Source organism: Neoarius graeffei, chromosome 21 (assembly GCF_027579695.1).
Source record: "Neoarius graeffei isolate fNeoGra1 chromosome 21, fNeoGra1.pri, whole genome shotgun sequence".
NCBI lineage: Eukaryota > Metazoa > Chordata > Actinopteri > Siluriformes > Ariidae > Neoarius > Neoarius graeffei.
The window spans coordinates 58,921,490-58,941,413 of NC_083589.1; the positions used below are offsets into that span (position 1 = coordinate 58,921,490).

Genomic DNA, 19,924 nt, shown 5'->3' on the forward strand with positions numbered 1-19,924 from the left:
TAACCCTTTCACTGCCAGCCGGATCGCATCATCAGCTCTGTTTACACTGGTTTTCCACAGTTTTAGCAAACATTTTACTCGCCCAGATAAAATTAAAGTTTTTTTAAATTATTAATATTTTAATTGGACGCTTGAATAGGTGATTTATTTCACTGTTTGTTTGGGTTCAGTATAAATCATTACACTGTAGTCACAGTTACATAACAAAAGTCCTTTTGGTCTAAAAAAAAAAGTTCTGAATTCTGAATTGTAGATCTAGGATAAGGGTCCTTGTGTGGTGTGTTTTCTATTCACTTTGCATCATTAGAGTTTATTAATTTATTTATTTAGGCGGCGGTACGGTGGTGTAGTGGTTAGCGCTGTCACCTCACAGCAAGAAGGTCCGGGTTCGAGCCCCGTGGCCGGCGAGGGCCTTTCTGTGTGGAGTTTGCATGTTCTCCCCATGTCCGCGTGGGTTTCCTCCGGGTGCTCCGGTTTCCCCCACAGTCCAAAGACATGCAGGTTAGGTTAACTGGTGACTCTAAATTGACCGTAGGTGTGAATGTGAGTGTGAATGGTTGTCTGTGTCTATTGCCGCTTTTCCACTACAAACGCGGCTGAGCCGTGCCGTGCCGAGTCGAGCTGAGCGGGGCTGTTGGGGTTGCATTTCGACTACAACCGCGCTGAACCGTGCTGGCTGGAAGTGGGTGGACACATTGGGTGGAGTTAGCGAAAGTGGGTGGACGTCATGTGATGTCGTTAAGCAGCGCAAACAGTGACATCAGTGACAGTGGCGGAACAAGTCAGAGCCGGGCCGGGGGCGGGGCAAATGACCGGGCCCTTTATTAAAGCTTATCATAACATCATTTTAGGCTACAAAATGTCCGCAACTGCGGTGTTTACCAATTTCAACACTACCAGGTGCAACTATGTTATTTAGTACATCAAGTCCTTCAAACGAACATGTAACTCAGAAACAAAAAACATTAGGATACTGTACATGGCTCATAATAAAACATCAATAGCCTATACTGCGCACATTATTTGAAGGGCATACGAATGAGCGCTCAGAGGTTGCAACGGTGACAGGAAGAGTCAGAAATAAAAGGAGGGCGGTGCAAACCTCACTGAATACACTGTGTTTACCAATTTCAACACTACGGGGTGCAACTATGTTATTTTGTACATTAAGTCCTTCAAACGAACATGTAACTCAAACAAAAAAACATTCGGCGACATACTGTACATGGCTCATAATAAAACATCAATAGCCTACTGCGCGCATTATTTGAAGGGCATACGGCGAGCCTTGCGCTCCGCGAACTCGTCCACGATGCTCTGTATGTCACTGATTCAGTGAGCTTTTAAGCGGTAGTCTCACGACCCGGAGAGTAAACAATAAACATGGAGGACATGGAGTCGTTAGTGTTGCTGGTCTTGGTGCTGTGGCTTGTTGTCACCGACAACGCGGACAGATACTGGCAAGAGCGTATAGATGAGGCGAGGCGCATAAGGCTTCAGAAATTCTCGTAATTCGTAATTATTCTCCTTCCGGGTTTGCGGTGTTTACAGATCCCAACGCGCTCGCGGGGCGTGTGTGGGCATGTGAGGACACTCCTCCTCACCAATCAGTGCACAGGGGAGTGTCTGCTCACGCCCCCAACCTCAGTCGGCACGGTTTGGCTCGCTTCAGCCCCACTCCAAAACGGTGCGAGTTTTAGGGGCTAAGCAGGGCTGAAGCGAGCTGAGTTGTGCTGGTTTTTGGTAGTCGAAACGCGAGCCGTGTCGGGCTGAAGCGAGCTGAAAAAGGGTAGTGGAAAAGGGCCATAAGTGTCAGCCCTGTGATGACCTGGCGACTTGTCCAGGGTGTACCCCGGCTTTCGCCCGTAGTCAGCTGCGATAGGCTCCAGCTCGCCTGCGACCCTGTAGAACAGGATAAAGCGGCTAGAGATAACGAGATTTATTTATTTATTTATTTATTTATTTATTTATCTTCCGTTCAATACTGCCACTCATTTTTAGAAGAAGTAACCTTTATTTGTCACATGCACACTTCAAGCACAGTGAAATTCATCCTCTGCATTTAACCCATCTGAAGCAGTGAACACACACGCGCGCACACACACCCAGAGCAGTGGGCAGCCACACTAGAGCGCCCAGGGAGCAGTCAGGGGTTCGGTACCTTGCTCAAGAGCACTTCAGCCCAAGGCCGCCCCACGTTAACCTAACTGCATGTCTTTGGACTGTGGGGGGAAACTGGAGCACCCGGAGGAAACCCACACAGACAGAATATGCAAACTCCACACAGGAAGGCCCTCGCTGGCCGCGAACCCAGAACCTTCTTGCTGTGAGGCGACCGTGCTAACCACTACACCACCGTGCTGCCCATTTATCTTCATTTATCACGGTTCTTGTTTTTAGTATGATTAATTCGCATTCATATGTACAAAGCACATTTATAGATATCTTTTTTTTTTTTAAATTCTATCTACATTCACTGGGGCAAGGTCCCTGGAGGAGTAGTACCTTTCTGGTTGCCGATCGTCATCATGGCATCCCAGACTGGTCTCCCCATACCAGCGGCATGTGATGCGGACTATAGGACCAACTTGTCATCAGCAAGCGGTCCCTCTATCCAGCCTCTCACATGCCGAAGACCGTCCGCGTGGCTCTCAGTGCCGCCCCTAGTGTTACAGAACGCGGCGGACCTATGGGAGTAAACCCAGTCAGAAAATCCCAGGAGTATTTGCGTCACCCCGGTTTTTCACAGCAATTTGAAAACTTGATGATGATATCCAATACTTGCACCACAGTTCAAGCCCATGCTCTAAGTTCACCCGGTACCGTGCCTGTCGATGCCTGTCAGACATCTCATGATGACAGTGCCCCAAACCCCCAGGGGAGGTCACTGTCTGATCGCCAGCCCAGGAAAGGTCTTATGCACCCTGGTAAAACACTCATCATAGGGCAGCTCAATTGTCGAACTCTCTCGACTATGTCATCCAAGGAGGAACTGAATTTCCTTATGTGCCACTATAACACACCCATAGTGTGCATCCAAGAACATCGTTTAGTCCATAACGACAAGTCCTCGGACATCGTAACACATAATCTAGGCGCAGTGACGCTGTTTACCATCTCGGCTTCCCGTAACGCCCAAGGCGCGGCCATTCATGGAGTAGGGATAGCTATACTTTCGTCTTTCTTACCACTTCTTTCTACTATCAGGAAGGTCTCGGAACAAATTATTATCGCCGTTTTCAAAGGCAATCCAAGGCTCAATGTTATGTCGTGCTACTCGCCTCATAACGTTTCCCCCGGGGAGGAAGTCACGCAGTTCTACCGCTCTTTGCGTGAGGCAGTTGCCTCTATACAGGCGCATGCTTTCCTTGCAATTGGGGGCGACTTCAATGCCCATGTCGCGGCACGACATTCATATCACATGAGTGAAAATCGGAACGGGGAGCTATTGACCGAATTTGCTCGCGAGCACAGTCTTATCATTGCTAACACTTGTTTCCAAAAGCCCAGGCGTAAACTCTAGACTCATAGGTCCCCGAGAGGTGATCTCTCTCAAATCGACTTCATTCTATGTCATAAGCGCTGGTGAAACAGCCTTAGAGACTCTCAAGCACACTCATCATCCAATCCTGTTGGCAGCGATCACAGAATTGTTACTGTGTCTACCAAATTGAGTGTCCGTTCGACCAGGCGCCCGCGAATGAAACAGCTCAACCAGTCTTCCTTGATTTCCGACCCAAATCTCGCCTCCTCCGTCGATGCTTTAATATCCGAAGAATTCTGAAGCCTTCCTGAAGAAGACCAATCTTATTTGTCCTTCGTGGGAGTCTGTAATAAAGTGGGGTCATCCCTTCTACCCAAAGAACATCCCAGAAAGTCACCACTTTCCGATTGTCCTGCGGTGGCGGAGGCACCCCATGTCGCTATTAAAGCCAGCGTTCAGCTTACTCAAGCTGCCCAGGCTTCCCTTTGTTCTATGTACGTTATGCAGGAAGAATTAAGAATCCGAGCCATCCTCGACCGGTTCGACTCCAGTAACACCTTGACGGACACAAAAAGTGCGTGGAACCTAGTGAAGACATTATCCAACAAATCTCCAAACCCAGTATTCATCCAAGGCGAAGATTGTTTGAAGCTCTGGAAGGACCATTTTCAACGTGTGTTATCACCTGATAGCCCTACGCCAGAAAGGCCGACTGAGATCATCCAAATCTTTGAACTCAATGAGCAAATCTTCACGGGGCCATTCGGCCGTAATGAAGTTAACTCTGCTGTTGACGAGATGAAATCTGGTCGCGCTCCTGGGATGGATGGTCTCCCTATTGAGCTATGGAAGCTCCCAAACATCCGCAACTTCCTCTTCACGTTCTGCAATGAAACCCTTGCAGGCAACAGGCCCAAGGAATGGGGTCTAGCAGGCATCGTCCCTGTCCCTAAGAAAGGCAACCTGACATTGCCTGACAACTACAGGGGAATTAGTCAAGCTCAGATCGCCTCTAAAGTGTATAACCGATTGTTACTCAATAGGTTGAGGCCGGTAATGGATAACTTCTTGCGCCCAAACCAAAATGGCTTCCGTCAACTGCGTTCTACTAGCGCTCACATCTTAGCCCTCTGGTGCATTATCGAAGAGCTCATGAACCACCATAAAGAAGGTGTGATAGTCTTTTTGGACTTTAAGAAGGCTTTTAATTCCATTAGACACGACACAATGTTTTCCGTTCTACAAGCATATGGCGTCCCCCCTAGCATGGTCGAGGCAATCAGGACAATGTATATCGATAACACTGCAGTGGTTATAACTCCTGATGGTGTGACCTGAGGAGTTTTCTATCAACTCGGGCGTCCTTCAAGGAGACCCCCGAGCTCCTCTGCTCTTCATCATTGTTCTTGATTACGCCTTGCGTTTAGCCCTTCGCATGGATGATGGGCTCACTCTTAAACGCTGTAGAAGTTCTCGCCACCCTGCTGTCCATCTATCCGTTCTCGACTTCGCTGATGACATTGCTCTTCTCGAGGACTCTGTGAATTCGGGTGAGGATCTTCTCCACCGAGTAGATCTGGCTGCTAAATCAGTTGGCCTTCAGTTGAACGCATGCAAAACCAAATGGATCCATATAAATTCCTCTACGGACCAATCTCTCCACGCGTTTGACAACTCTACTATTGAGAAGGTGGACGACTTCAAATACCTTGGCAGTTGGATGAACACTGCTCATGACATCAACTCCAGAAAGGCCAAAGCCTGGGGTGCCCTAAATTCTCTAATCAAGGTGTGGGCTGCCCCGCTGTCTAGAGACACAAAGGTCAGAGTGTTCAAGGCCTCAGTCGAATCCATTCTTCTCTACGGATCCGAGTCTTGGTCTCTAACAAGAGCACAAGAGCAATCCTTGGATGGCACGTACACCTGCATGCTCCGCAGAGTGTTCAACGTCAGCTGGCAGGACCATTGGACAAACGACCGCCTGTACGGTTCCCTACCACGCCTCTCGACCATAATCGCCAAACGCTGTCTGGCATTGTGTGGCCATGTGTTTCGTCACGATCAACCTGCCGCACAAGTTCTCTTGTGGGAGCCTGAGGCGAAGCGCAAAGTCGGTCGACCACGTACCACCCTGAAAACGGTCCTCGAGCGAGAGACGGGGTTGAAGGAAGAACAACTCAGAGCAGCTATGCTCGACCGGTGGGTCTGGGATAGGATATCTTACCAAGTCACCGGCCCGCCGGATGACAGATGATGACATTCACTGGATATGAGCAATCACGCGCTCTGATTGGCTACTCTACTACTAGGATATCAGCTCATATCCCATGAGTAGAGAAAAACAAAATGGCAGCGAGTGTTGCTGAACCAACCGAGGACGAAATAAAAACTCGAAAACAAAACCCCAAAAAATATTTTTCTAAAAAGCGCAACAAAATACAGAATGAAAGTATTTGATGGAAAGAATGTTTGCTTGTTTTTTTTTTCAAGAATTATCACATTTTCCACAAATTGCTCCCGTCATTTCACCAGTTTGTTTACATTCGAAGCGGAAATTATTTTGTCTGACATTTTGTATGATGTTTTTATTTATTGGATTTGCAAAAATAAAAATGCTCTGTTTTGCAAAATCCAGTGAATGTGGATAGAATAAACTAGTTATTCCACTCAATCTTGTTGTGCACGGATTATAGTGCTATCAGATCATGTGCGACTCGATTTCATGGAATAACTGTTAATTATTGTTACATTTTTATCTGTATACTGTAGAGTCAGATTGTTCTAGGGATTTTTTTTTTCCCTTCAAAATTCTATTTCCTGTTGTACAGTGTCTCTTTTCTTTTCGCATGTCTGATAACTTGCTGCTGTAACAAAACAATTTCTCAGCTTGGGCTCAATAAAGTAGATCTATCCATCCATCTGTCCATTCCCACCCTACACACACACACACACACACACACACACACACACACACACACACACACTACCCTTATGAGGACCTTCTACTGACATAATTATTAAATGCAGCTACTTAATGAATTAATGCTCTGTTTACATTAACCCAATTAACCAAAATGAAACAGTTCTCGCTCTCTTTTTTTTTTCCTGAAATACTCAGGTTTTCCCCACAAGATAGAAAACGATGACACAGTTGTGTCCTTGTGGCGACATTTCTTTAGATGCACACAGTTGGTCAACAAATTTTGGGAGTTTAGTTAAAATGAAAATCCGAATAAACAATGAATGATAAAGATCATTAAAAAAAGATTGCAGGATTTTGTAAAGTGAATACTATGATCTTAAATCCATTCATATAATCATAAACTATGTTTTACTTTTATATAGAGAAACCGACATAATTCGGATCATCCCTTTTTTAACCCGATTTATGTTCTGACCCGTTTTATACTTCACGCTAAAAATGATTTTCCATGCTTTTTTCCTTATGGGGCTGAGATTTGTTAAAGGAACGTGAAAATAAATGATGTTTTCGTCACGTTCGTGTTCGCAAGAAGCAAGATGATATTCAAGAGTCGTAGAGTGAAATAAAAATGTGAATGTAAATGCGAAGGAAAAATGACACAGGTCACTAAGGGTGTTTTCACACCTGGTCCCCTTTAAAGGAACCAGACTCAGTCCTCTTTAAGTGGACCAAAAAGTGGACCAACAGAAAAAGAACTCCGTTCTTTTTGTGTTCACACTGTGAATTTATTACAAAGAGGACTGGGTTCTCTTTCTGGTCCAGTTAAGCTTTGATGGGGCCTCAGTCCTCTTTCTGTTCACACCAGGTCCTCTAGAGCCCTCAGACCCTCAGTGCATGGAATTCTGGGTAATTTTCTCTTGCATCAAAATGTCTGCTGCCATGCTTGCCCTACTGTATTCTTTGATCAAAATAGTGCGGATTAAGGAAAATAAATGTATTATATTATATATTTATTAATTAATTTATTTATTTATTTATTTATAATATAGTTATATTATTGTGGCCGACTCGTCAGTCAGTAAGTTCAGAGAACTGTAAAGCGGCTGTGGTAAGTTCTAAAAGGAAGTTGAGTTTCCCTGCTACAGTCACGTGACCAACTACGGCAAACGAAGAAGGTTAAACTACAGTGAAAAAGGCGAAGTGAACCCGGTGCGCTTTTTGTTCACAATGCGCAGATTAGGCGAACCGTACCGTTGATTTTTAGCGAACCGTACTGAGACCACCTCCTGAGGTGGTCTCAGTTCGGTTCGCTTTAAAGGGGTCTGGGTACAGTTGGAGTGTTCACATATGCGCAAAAAATGCTGAGTCATCGATCTGAGTTCGGTTAGATGGCTGAAAGGGACCAAGTGTTGGTCCCTTTGACTCAGCCAAAAAATGCTGAGTCATCGATCTGAGTTCGGTTAGATGGCTGAAAGGGACCAAGTGTTGGTCCCTTTCAGCCATCTAACCGAACTCAGATCGATGACTCAGCATTTTTTGCACATATGTGAACACTCCAACTGTACCCAGACCCCTTTAAAGCAAACCGAACTGAGACCACCTCAGGAGGTGGTCTCAGTACGGTTCGCTAAAAATCAACGGTACGGTTCGCCTAATCTGCGCATTGTGAACAAAAAGCGCACCGGGTTCACTTCGCCTTTTTCACTGTAGTTTAACCTTCTTCGTTTGCCGTAGTTGGTCACGTGACTGTAGCAGGGAAACTCAACTTCCTTTTGGAACTTACCACAGCCGCTTTACAGTTCTCTGAACTTACTGACTGACGAGTCGGCCACAATAATATAACTATATTATAAATATATAATATATATAAATATATATATTAATTTTATTTATTTATTTATTTATTTATTTTCTTTAATCCACACTATTTTGATCAAAGAATACAGCAGGGCAAGCATGGCAGCAGACATTTTGATTCAAGAGAAAATTACCCAGAATTCCGTGCACTGGGGGTCTGAGGGCTCTAGAGGACCTGGTGTGAACAGAAAGAGGACTGAGGCCCCATCAAAGCTTAACTGGACCAGAAAGAGAACCCAGTCCTCTTTGTAATAAATTCACAGTGTGAACACAAAAAGAACTGAGTTCTTTTTCTGTTGGTCCACTTTTTGGTCCACTTAAAGAGGACTGAGTCTGGTTCCTTTAAAGGGGACCAGGTGTGAAAACACCCTAAATGTCATATTTCTGCAGCCACCTGCCAACAGTGGGGGGGAAGCATAAATCAGATATTTAAACATTTTCATATTTCAATGATATCTACTTGAATAGGAACTTGTTCTTGATTCTAAGATTCCTGTTCTTGGCTGCAGGAGTGGAACCCAATGTGGTCTTCTGTCCTGCTGTTGCAGGCTGAGATGCTTTTCTGCTCACCACGGTTGTAAAGAGTGATTATATGAGTTGCTATATCTTTCTTTAATGGCAAAAAGCTCAAACCAATCTGTCCGTTTCCCTCTAACCCTCTCTTATCAATAAGGCGTTTGTTTCCACCCACAGAACTGTCCCTCACTCACTCAATGTTTTTTGTTTTTTGCACCATTCTGTGTAAACTCTAGAGACTGCTGCGTGTGAAAACCCCAGGAGATCAGCAGTTTCTGAAATACTCAAACCAAAAATACTCATCTGGCTCAAACCAACACCCATGCCACAGTGAAAGAAACTCACATTTCACAATTTTTCCCATTCTGATGTTTGAGCATCGTGAACGTTAACTGAAGCTCTTGATGCAGGTGTGTGGGTGTTCCTAACAAAGTGGCCAGTGAGTGTTTTGTGTATATATAATATATACTGTGGTGCTTGAAAGTTTGTGAACCCTTTAGAATTTTCTATATTTCTGCATAAATATGACCTAAAACATCATCAGATTTTCACATAAGTCCTAAAAGTAGATAAAGAGAACCCAGCTAAACAAATGAGACAAAAATATTATACTTGGCCATTTATTTATTGAGGAAAATGATCCAATATTACATATCTGTGAGTGGCAAAAGTATGTGAACCTTTGCTTTCAGTATCTGGTGTGACCCCCTTGTGCAGCAATAACTAAACTAAATGTTTGCGGTAACTGTTGATCAGTCCTGCACACCGGCTTGGAGGAATTTTAGCCCATTCCTCCGTACAGAACAGCTTCAACTCTGGGATGTTGGTGGGTTTCCTCACATGAACTGCTCGCTTCAGGTCCTTCCACAACATTTCCATTGGATTAAGGTCAGGACTTTGACTTGGCCGTTACAAAACATTAACTTTATTCTTCTTTAACCATTCTTTGGTAGAACAACTTGTGTAATTAGGGTCGTTGTCTTGCTGCATGACCCACCTTCTCTTGAGATTCAGTTCATGGACAGATGTCCTGACATTTTCCTTCAGAATTTGCCGGTATAATTCAGAATTAATTGTTCCATCAATGATGGCAAGTCGTCCTGGCCCAGATGCAGCAAAACAGGCCCAAACCATGACACTACCACCACCATGTTTCACAGATGGGATAAGGTTCTTATGCTGGAATGCAGTGTTTTCCTTTCTCCAAACATAACGCTTCTCATTTAAACCAAAATGTTCTATTTTGGTCTCATCTGTCCACAAAACATTTTTCCAATAGCCTTCTGGCTTGTCCACGTGATCTTTAGCAAACTGCAGATGAGCAGCAATGTTCTTTTTGGAGAGCAGTGGCTTTCTCCTTGCAACCCTGCCATGCACACCATTGTTGTTCAGTGTTCTCCTGATGGTGGACTCATGAACATTAACATTAGCCAGTGTGAGAGAGGCCTTCAGTTGCTTAGAAGTTACCCTGGGGTCCTTTGTGACCTCGCAGACTATTACACGCCTTGCTCTTGGAGTGATCTTTGTTGGTCGACCACTCCTGGGGAGGGTAACAATGGTCTTGAATTTCCTCCATTTGTACACAATCTGTCTAACTGTGGATTGGTGGAGTCCAAATTCTTTAGAGATGGTTTTGTAACCTTTTCTAGCCTGATGAGCATCAACAATGCTTTTTCTGAGGTCCTCAGAAATCTCCTTTGTTTGTGCCATGATACACTTCCACAAACATGTGTTGTGAAGCTCAGACTTTGATAGATCCCTGTTCTTTAAATAAAACAGGGTGCCCACTCACACCTGATTGTCATCCCATTGATTGAAAACACCCGACTCTAATTTCACCTTCAAATTAACTGCTAATCCTAGAGGTTCACATACTTTTGCCACTCACAGATATGTAATATTGAATCATTTTCCTCAATAAATAAATGACCAAGTATCATATTTTTGTCTCATTTGTTTAACTGGGTTCTCTTTATCTACTTTTAAGACTTGTGTGAAAATCTGATGATGTTTTAGGTCATATTTATGCAGAAATATAGAAAATTCTAAAGGGTTCACAAACTTTCAAGCACCACTGTAATTTTTTCAAGCAATAGCATGAAATATAGGGATACAAAGTAAAGAAAGGGACCTGAGGGAGTTATAGAGAGTTATTTTCTTATCGGTATCACATTTCGTCAGCATAGTTACAATTTTCTCTCCGAAAAATTATATAAGACCTTTTTTTTTTTTTTTTTTTTAAATTCCACCTTTTGGCACTTTTTTTATTCCATCTTTTGCATAATTCCCAACTATTTGGCCTCACCCCTGTAATACCGCCTCTTTCCGCCCCCCTCCCAGCTTCTCCTTATCTTGTGTTTGCTATCTGATATGACAGCGAAGCGTTTGCAGAAACTACTGGAGTATGTCAGAGCGGCAGAAGAACGGAGGAAGAAGAGCAGCACAAACGCCTTCGTGTTTACAGAAGAAAATGCAACGCAGCAAAACTGACAGCCCAAGTCGAACATTCCCGCTATTTTCCTCCCGTTCTCTTTCTCACTGCCTTGCACTGACATTGTGTGTTGACGTTCCCAAAAAAATAAAAATAATAATAAAAAATATATATATACACACCATGTAGGAAAATTACAGGTTTTCTTCTTCCCTCAGTCAGTCGCAGGTATAATTGTGTAATAAAGTACGATTTACATCAATATGGATTCGTTAACCCTTTAAAGTCCTGGTTTATTATTCTGTTGTTCATTTTAAAAGTGGATTATTCAGGAAGATGTTCGACTCGTGAATATACTGTAACACAATTAACTCCAGCTTGTTATTCAGTTATTCATCGTCGTAGCTCTGTTTGGCGGAAAGACCATTTTGATAGTACGAGAGAGACATTTTGGTGATTTTTTTTATTTTCTCCTTTTCATGTTTTATGGCATGATACATAACCAATCAGCAAAGAACAGCGTTGTAAGCCTCGCCCCAAGTATCATTGGTAACAGTGGCGGGCCGTGCATTTCACACATGGGCCTTCAGTACTGCTCTGTCTGAATTAAATCCACCCCTCAATAATGCCTATAAAACTTCTACTGCAGCTACAGCTGCGACATTCATAAAAACATCAATAACAACCTCATATTGCAATGTTATTTCACAAAATAGCAACATTTTATTTTATCGATGTGTGTGTTTATGTGCCTTATGAGACCTTGTGTGCATGTATGCGAATGAGGTCAGTCAGTATAGGCGAAGTAGATGACATCACTCACCAATACGGAGATTATCTGAACTGAAAATCCATCCTCCTTTCTTTCCTCAAGAAAACATCAATAACTCTGTCGTAGAAGTCGTTTGTTCTTTTCAGTCCCATCAAAAAGTCCCGTTCGATGGCCATCGAGGCCAATGCAGACAGTCGAGCCTGTCCTGTCATGTTTCTCGCATACGTTTTGATTCTCTTGAGGGCTGAAAATGTCCGTTCGACAGAAGCAGTGGATATGGGGATGGTCACAGAACGATGTCCAGCTTTTCTGGAAAAGTCCTCCGGGAAAATGGTTGTGACAATAAATTTGCCACCATATCAACTTCTCCCCCTCCTTCGGCCATTTTGGGTTGATAAAACAGATATTTATATTATTTAACTATTAAAAATTGAAGCTCGTTAATGCAGTTAAAATTGCTAAGTTGACTAGCACTCAATGACTTTTTGTAGCATTCGCATCATTGCAACTCCAGTGGAAATCTACCCAATCAAATGGGGAGAATACAATGATGTTTCCTTATGCATGCTTTGAGCCAATCAGAGCATATACGCCTGCAATGGGCTGTTGGGGCTCATCAGAGACGGCCTAATACGACTGGTTCTGGGCTCGCTAACTTGAATCTACAGTCTATGACACAGACAGGCCAGCAGAACTGATTGTACTGGCCTCCAGGCAGATTTATTTGCCTGGCAACAAATGATGGTTGAAATGTGATTGGTTAAAAATGCTTCAACGTGAAAAATACACGTCTGGCAGCAGCGCAGCCACGGGAAAGGAAACGGCCAGACCATTTGGAATTATTTAATAGTTATGAAATGAAATAAAAATAATAAACAAAAAATTAACATCAATCAGTCTGTCTGTGATTTTTTTTTTTTAGATATTTTCAGGCCAGCAGAGAAGGCCTTGCAGGCCCTGACGGCCCACCACTGATTGGTAATATAGGTCCTTTCGCGTGTTTGTAAACAAACCGACCGTTGCCAGGATGCGCGCGCAGCCTGGACTCAGAAACAATGGCGCTGCCCATAGACCGGCATTATGAGCTGTCAGATTATGCAAAACAATTGTCTTTACAAGATCGAGAATGCTACATAAATAAGTTAACTCTAACAAGTGGACATCGCCTACCGGATCCATATTTAATTAAAGAGTGGACGGACGATGTTAGTAAGTTCCCTGGTATACAATGGCCAGATATATACTCGTACCTTATTGACAAGACTTCAGTGTACACCCACGAAACACTTCGTGCCTACAAGTCTTTAGACGCATATGATTATGTTATGTGCGGGCATGGACAACTTGATTAACAATGGGACATTCATATTCATTTTGTTTTAATCAAATTATGCCAGTGATGTGATGGCAATGTGGCTTTAGCTACAACAGCAAATACCAACACTAAACAGCAATTTGCAGGCGGTAATGGCATGAAAGGAATGATAGTGTAAAGAGTGCAGCTAAGAGAAATCAGAGCTGCGTAAAAAGCGAGAGGCAGAGACCAGAAATGAAACTGAACGGGGCGGGAGCTAGGTTAGAGCAGTCAACGTAAGTTGGCATTTAGAGTGAGGGCACACAATTTTACCTTTCCATCCTTGCTTTAAAATTGTGATTTTCGGCATACACAAATAATGATGGCACAAAATCTGGACTGCTTGAGTCAAGTGAGACCTCTCCTACAAACAAAATTGCATGCAAAGCGAAGTTAACATGCTAACAATATTCATTACATTGTGTAACTATGACCCAGCTAATCAGACAAACGTTACCAAAGTATTTTGCTACATCAATAAACGAAGACTAGAAAGAATAAAAAAGAAAGATTTAATAAATAGCCTGATCTTACCTGTGATGAAGTGGGCGCTGCAAACCCGCGCATTTTTGATAGTGCTTTCATCCCAGTCTACACGTTTGATGGCTTGTAGCCATAGACGTCGGCGATTTTTTTGGAATGGGTGAGATCCTGCTGGAATTCTGTACATTTTAACCCCATCACTGCTACGATTCTGACACCCGACAACACAACAACTAGGCATCGCTGAGTCTTTTTTGAGTCCAGGCTGCGCGCGCAGTTTTCTCTTACGTATGAATGGCGTTTACTGCGAAGGGGTCTATACAAACCAGAACTCTATTAGCAATGACGGACCGTTTTTTAAAGTCGTTATCACAGTGTTGTGTAATGTATCAAATTAAAGAGCGTGAAGATCTCAATTGAAAACTTGTTTAATTTTGTAAATATGTCTAAAAAAAAGTTATGAATATTTTGAAAATCCAGCGTTTTATAAAATTTCCATTTTGGTCCGTTGCTCCGGTCACAAACCAGCAATCATTTTCCACTGGTTTAATTTTCCATTCATGAGAAAAAAACCTCAATCAGAAATTAATCAACCAAAAAGACAAAAATAAAGAGATTTAGAATTTTGAGTGTCAGGGTAAGAATTACAGATACAGCCTTCTTCTTCTTGTAGATCACAATTCTGCACCTCAAAGGTCTGAAAGTAACACATCAGTGAAATTGTTCCATCTTTTGTGTTTAAACATAAAAGCCAGAATTTAGCGGTACGTTCACTTTAAATTGTGGACACCGAGCATGACTAATGACTAATGGTGGTGCTCGAATGTGCTGTGTATAAGAGGGACAAACATTTGTTCGTTCTCTTCAGAACAGTATCACTGATATTTATAGACCTTCTCTTTTTTTCTCCATGAAAAAATATTAGGAAAATCATTGATTTTTAGGAAGGATCGCGGGCACTAGACAGCAAAGTGTTTGGGCAATTTTATTGGAAAATCAAGTCAACATGAGAGATTCGACCACTAGGTGTGAATCATGAGTTTCAAGCTCACGGAATCAACAGTGAGTGAGCTGGAAGCAACAACAAAACACGCGGACCGCTGACGAATATCACTGAAAAACCCAAAATGGCGGCGCCCGTAAGTTTGGTATACTGTATTACGCAACGTTAAAAAAAAAAACACTTAAAGTAAAAGCTCATCACAACGGTGCCCAAAATGAACAGTATATTCCGTAAATGTTATTTATTCTTGAATCAACACGAGTTAAGGGCCAAACGAAAACATGGCATTCTCCCTTACAGACGTACGGGAGGTTCATCAGCGCGGCGGCGCGCTGTCGAGCCTAAATCTAACCAGCGTTGGTCCTAGTGTCATAAAGCAGTAAAACACTGTTTGGTGTACTGTAGTGGGGAAAATAATCAACAGTTGTGATGAAGCGGAGTCAGTAGCCGTGTTTCCAGTCATGTGATTAATGTACAGTTTGAAATTGCGTACTGAAACAAGAGTAATGGAAACATGAATTTTGAAAAAATTCTCAAATATCGCTCAAAAAAAAGTTTACACTTATATGAGGTGGTTTTTCAGGCAATTTGATAAAACAATATTTCGCAAAATTGAAATACATATTTTTTGCGTTTAAGTCACATGACATGAGTAAATGGAAATGCTACCTTTCTGAAAAAAAGTGTGAGGAGAAAACTCAGCTTTTTTCACATATCACTCAGTGGAAACACAAACCTTTCACAATTTTGTCAACTTTTTTTTTTTTAAATATCGCTTCTATTATATTGCAAAAGAAACCTGGCTTCTATTAGCACTCTGAATTTGATTATTTTCCAATAAGAGCGCATTCTTATTGTGTATTATTACTTTTACACCACAACCATTAGAAAGAAAGAAAGACACGTCACACTTTTATCCGTTTTTAGTTGCATTAAATATTGTAGAACCTCTCTGAAGTAAGTAAGTTCCTGTTCTCAAAAACATGCAGCTTGTCAGGTTCCAGAGAACCTGGAAAGTGTAACCTCGTCTGTCCTGACTTTCCTGTGATGGAAATCTCCGTTACATCTTCACCTCTGACTGTGACAAAGCGGTGACACTGGAGACTCCTTCCATGAATGATAAACATCATCATATCAACGATTACGCTACACTCTCAGAAAATAAAGTACATTATTATATGTTATGAGCTACTTCTGGTAAAATCGCGCGCTCTGATTGGTCCCTTGGTGTGCAGAATTTTCCCGTAATGTCTGTGAGTGATTACGGACTTTCTTTCCAAGGTGCTGGCTTTCGATGTTGCAAAAAACAAACAAACAAACAAAAAAGACTCATTGGAAATCAAAGCGGAATTAAAAATATCTGGAAGACAAACAAGAGTCAGCGAGTTATTCAAGAAATGAGCAACAAAGAGCATTCAGAAACCGCTAACAGAAATTCAGGTTTGAAACCGTTAGCTGTTTATTCTGCCTGCGTGACTCAACTATGTTACAAATATGACGTGATTGAAAGCAGCGTCACGTCTCGTTATAATGACCATCTATTTTAATCTTAGAAATAAAAAAGCTGTATAATAAACTTCTTATTAACCGCGCTTGCTTGGTTTTTATGGGGACCCAGTGTAGGTCATAAAAAGAATTTTCCCTGACACCCAATTATTTTTGTTTAGTGGACTGAAAGCTACTGAATTCGAATCACAGACTTCCAATTTTATTTTTTTTTTGTTCGTTTTTTTAAAAATAGAACAATTAATGAATTTAAGGCCACGTGGCTCTAAATTCTCCATTATTTTTTCCTGCTTCACCATGACGCAATACAAGATACTACGTCATGCATCACATGGTGGACTTTCCCCGTTCATGCAAGGCATTGTGGGATACAAATTTGAAACAGGAGATAAAAATGGAGGACGTGAGTGTGCAAATGAAACATGAAAGCGTGACTACAGTAACGGAAAGCGAGAAGAAAAGACCTTATGTTATATACGAAGGAAAGGAAACGCAGGACCAAACTAATAAATATCGGCGCTCAGCGAGCACCTCGGTGTGATCAGCTGTTCGTTTAGCGACAGAATGATGGAACGGTCAGTGCACGCTCAAAGGTAAACCTGTAGATGGCAGTAATGCAACGCTGTGGATGCCAGCTGCCGTAAAACCCAAAAGAAGAAGAAGGTGGTAAACCTGCGCATGCGCACACGGACTTCCTCTGTCTGCTTGACTGCACCAAGCGAGCGATTTCATGCACATTATTTGCTTTAATCCCCTCAAATTAAATAACTTCCCAGCCACAGAATGGCCTGATATTTTGTGAGATATTACAGAAATAAACATACATCACAGTGACCACATTTCAGACGGAACTAAATTTCACCGATTTTATGAAATCGAAAGGCCGTCTAGCTTTAAAAGGTACACATAGTTACGTTGAGGTCCAATAATAAGCCCTAGGGGGTATATTAGTGTAGCTTGTACCTTGAGGGACAGAAATGGACTCCTACTTTAGCCCTGTTTCTGATAGTGTACATACTTGTTGTGCTATACAGGGAAATAAGCTGTTGCTTTCGAAATGATAACATGTTCAAACGAGTGCATTAATATCAACCTGTGATTTTAAGCTGCGCTCCTGTCAGAAAATTAATCAACACCTTCTGACCAATCACAATTAAGAATTCAACAGCATAGTGGTATAAAGGTGAATAATGAAGGCCTCTCATCTCATCATGGCTCCTTCAGCTCGCCTGTTTGCCAGGGCCTCTATCCAGACCCGCCAAGCCACCAGACCTCACACTGCTCTGAAAATAAAAATCGTGCCCGTGTGTGTGCGTGTGTGAAACAGACGGCTTATTAAAAAAGCACCCAAACTAATTGCAGAGACGTAAACCAGCAGGCCTTTATAAGAAACACCAACTGTGACGCCGGCTTTTCAGACACGCTATTAACCAAACCAAAATGGCAGCAGTGGGATCCGACGAAGAGCTCAAGAGGCCCGAGACTGAAAAAATGCAAATATGACGGGAGCAAAGGAGAGCGCCAATGAAGAAGAGAGACGGAGTGAGAACTGGAAAGACAGGTGCTACATGCAAATATGGAGGTGTTTTAGGACCTCGTAAAAAAAAAAAAAAGGGGGGGAGGAGGAAGGAAGAATGATAATAAATAATAAAAAAAACTTGTCATGTGATTTGATGTGCTGATTCAGGGTAGAGGGATAATTGGATAATTGCGTGCCACGCAACTGCGTTGATTACTGCGCTTGGGGCGCCCGTTTCCATGGAGACGTTAGTAGGCATGTGTCAACATGCTGTTGAAAGCTGACACCACATGAATAGATTTCAGGCTACTTTATGGAGAACCGACTCCCCCATCACCCCCTCACCCTCACCGTCTCCTCAACCTCCCCACCCAGATGTTTTATTTACTTTCCTTTCCTTCTCTCCATCCTTTTCCAGCTCCATGGGTTTCCGTATGACTGCGTTCTTCAGACAGTTTCCACCAGGTGTCTTTTACAGCGTGCAGGCACCTGAATAGGGTTTTCATGCAAACAAACAACAGTCTCTTTTTAAGCTCTTTATGACGATAAACTATTCAAATCAGGCCGAGCATCGCCTGCGCTGCACCTCAACAGGGGCTCCGTGTGTGGAGGCAAAACCAGGAAGTCGCTCTTGCTAATCTCTTACAAATATTGCAACTCGTCCGCATGAATGTGGGTTTTTTAACAGAATGCTTGTGATTTGCCTTGCATTTCCATGGCGCGTACATTGCACCGCTCCAATTTCATACTCGCCTGTCAGAATGGATATTTATGGATTTTTAATATTGAAAGATTATTTCCTGCCTGTGTAAAATCTTGTCTGTAACTCCAAGTATAAAGTGCAACGTTCTGTCCACATTCACTGGATATGAGCAATCGTGCGCTCTGATTGGCTACTCTACTACTAGGATATCAGCTCATATACCGTGAGTAGAGAAAAACAAAATGGTGGAGCGTGTTGCTGAAGCAACCAAGGACGAAATAAAAACTCTACTCAAAAACATCCATCCATTATCTGTAGCCGCTTATCCTGTTCTACAGGGTCACAGGCAAGCTGGAGCCTATCCCAGCTGACTATGGTCAAAAGGCGGGGTATACCCTGGACAAGTCGCCAGGTTATCGCAGGGCTGACACACAGAAACAACCATTCACACTCACATTCACACCTACGGTCAATTTAGAGCCACCAATTATCCTAACCTGCACGTCTTTAGACTGTGGGGGAAACCGGAGCACCCGGAGGAAACCCACGCGGACACGGGGAGAACATGCAAACTCCGCACAGAAAGGCCCTCGCTGGCCGCTGTCAGACCTTCTTGCTGTGAGGCGACAGTGCTAACCACTACACCACTGTGCTGCCCATGAAAACAAAACCCCCAAAAATACAAAAAAAAAAGCAACAAAATATGGAATGAAAGTATTTGATGGTAAGAACGTATCTTTTTTTCAAGAATTGTTATTATCGTATTTTTCACAAATTGCTGTAAGCTACATATTCAGTATTAATTTAGTTTGGTCATATTTTCATGATCTGTTGGTTGAAATGATCACCATTTGACAATTTGTACAGCACTTTACTTTTACGGGCCACTTTAATAGGAACTTGTTCTTGAGTCTAAGATTCCTGTTCTTGGCTGCAGGAGTGGAACCCGATGTGTTCTTCTGTCCTGCTGTTGCATGCTGAGATGCTTTTCTGCTCACCAAGGTTGTAAAAAGTGCAAACTTGTTCAACTTGCGAGCCAGCTGAGAACCAGTTTGCTTTTCCATAGCTCATGGTGCTAAGGGAAGCCACGTCATTACGTCGTTGTATACGTCAGTTACATCGTTGTATACGTCAGTTGCATCACTGTATACATCAATTACGTCGCTACGTTTGCATAAACCTTGGCACGAATATCAAAGCAAAAACAACACGGAAGAAGCAGCAGCAGCAGCAACAACAACAACAATAATAATGGATGACTTCGCGTTTGTACAGCTGCTGCTTCTCGCCGCTTAAAAATGGCGATCTTTCGCGGTCTTGTTATTGTTGTTGGTCTTAACAACTCCACCCCCCCGCTGACGTAAGCGGTTCTT

At 42.7% G+C, this 19,924-nt stretch overlaps 1 protein-coding gene across 2 annotated transcripts in view; it reads left to right on the forward strand.

The window, feature by feature from the left end:
- Positions 1–19,924, forward strand: part of wnt5b (wingless-type MMTV integration site family, member 5b) — a 247,867-nt gene that overhangs the window by 129,618 nt on the left and 98,325 nt on the right. The gene's annotated exons all lie outside the window — the stretch shown is intronic.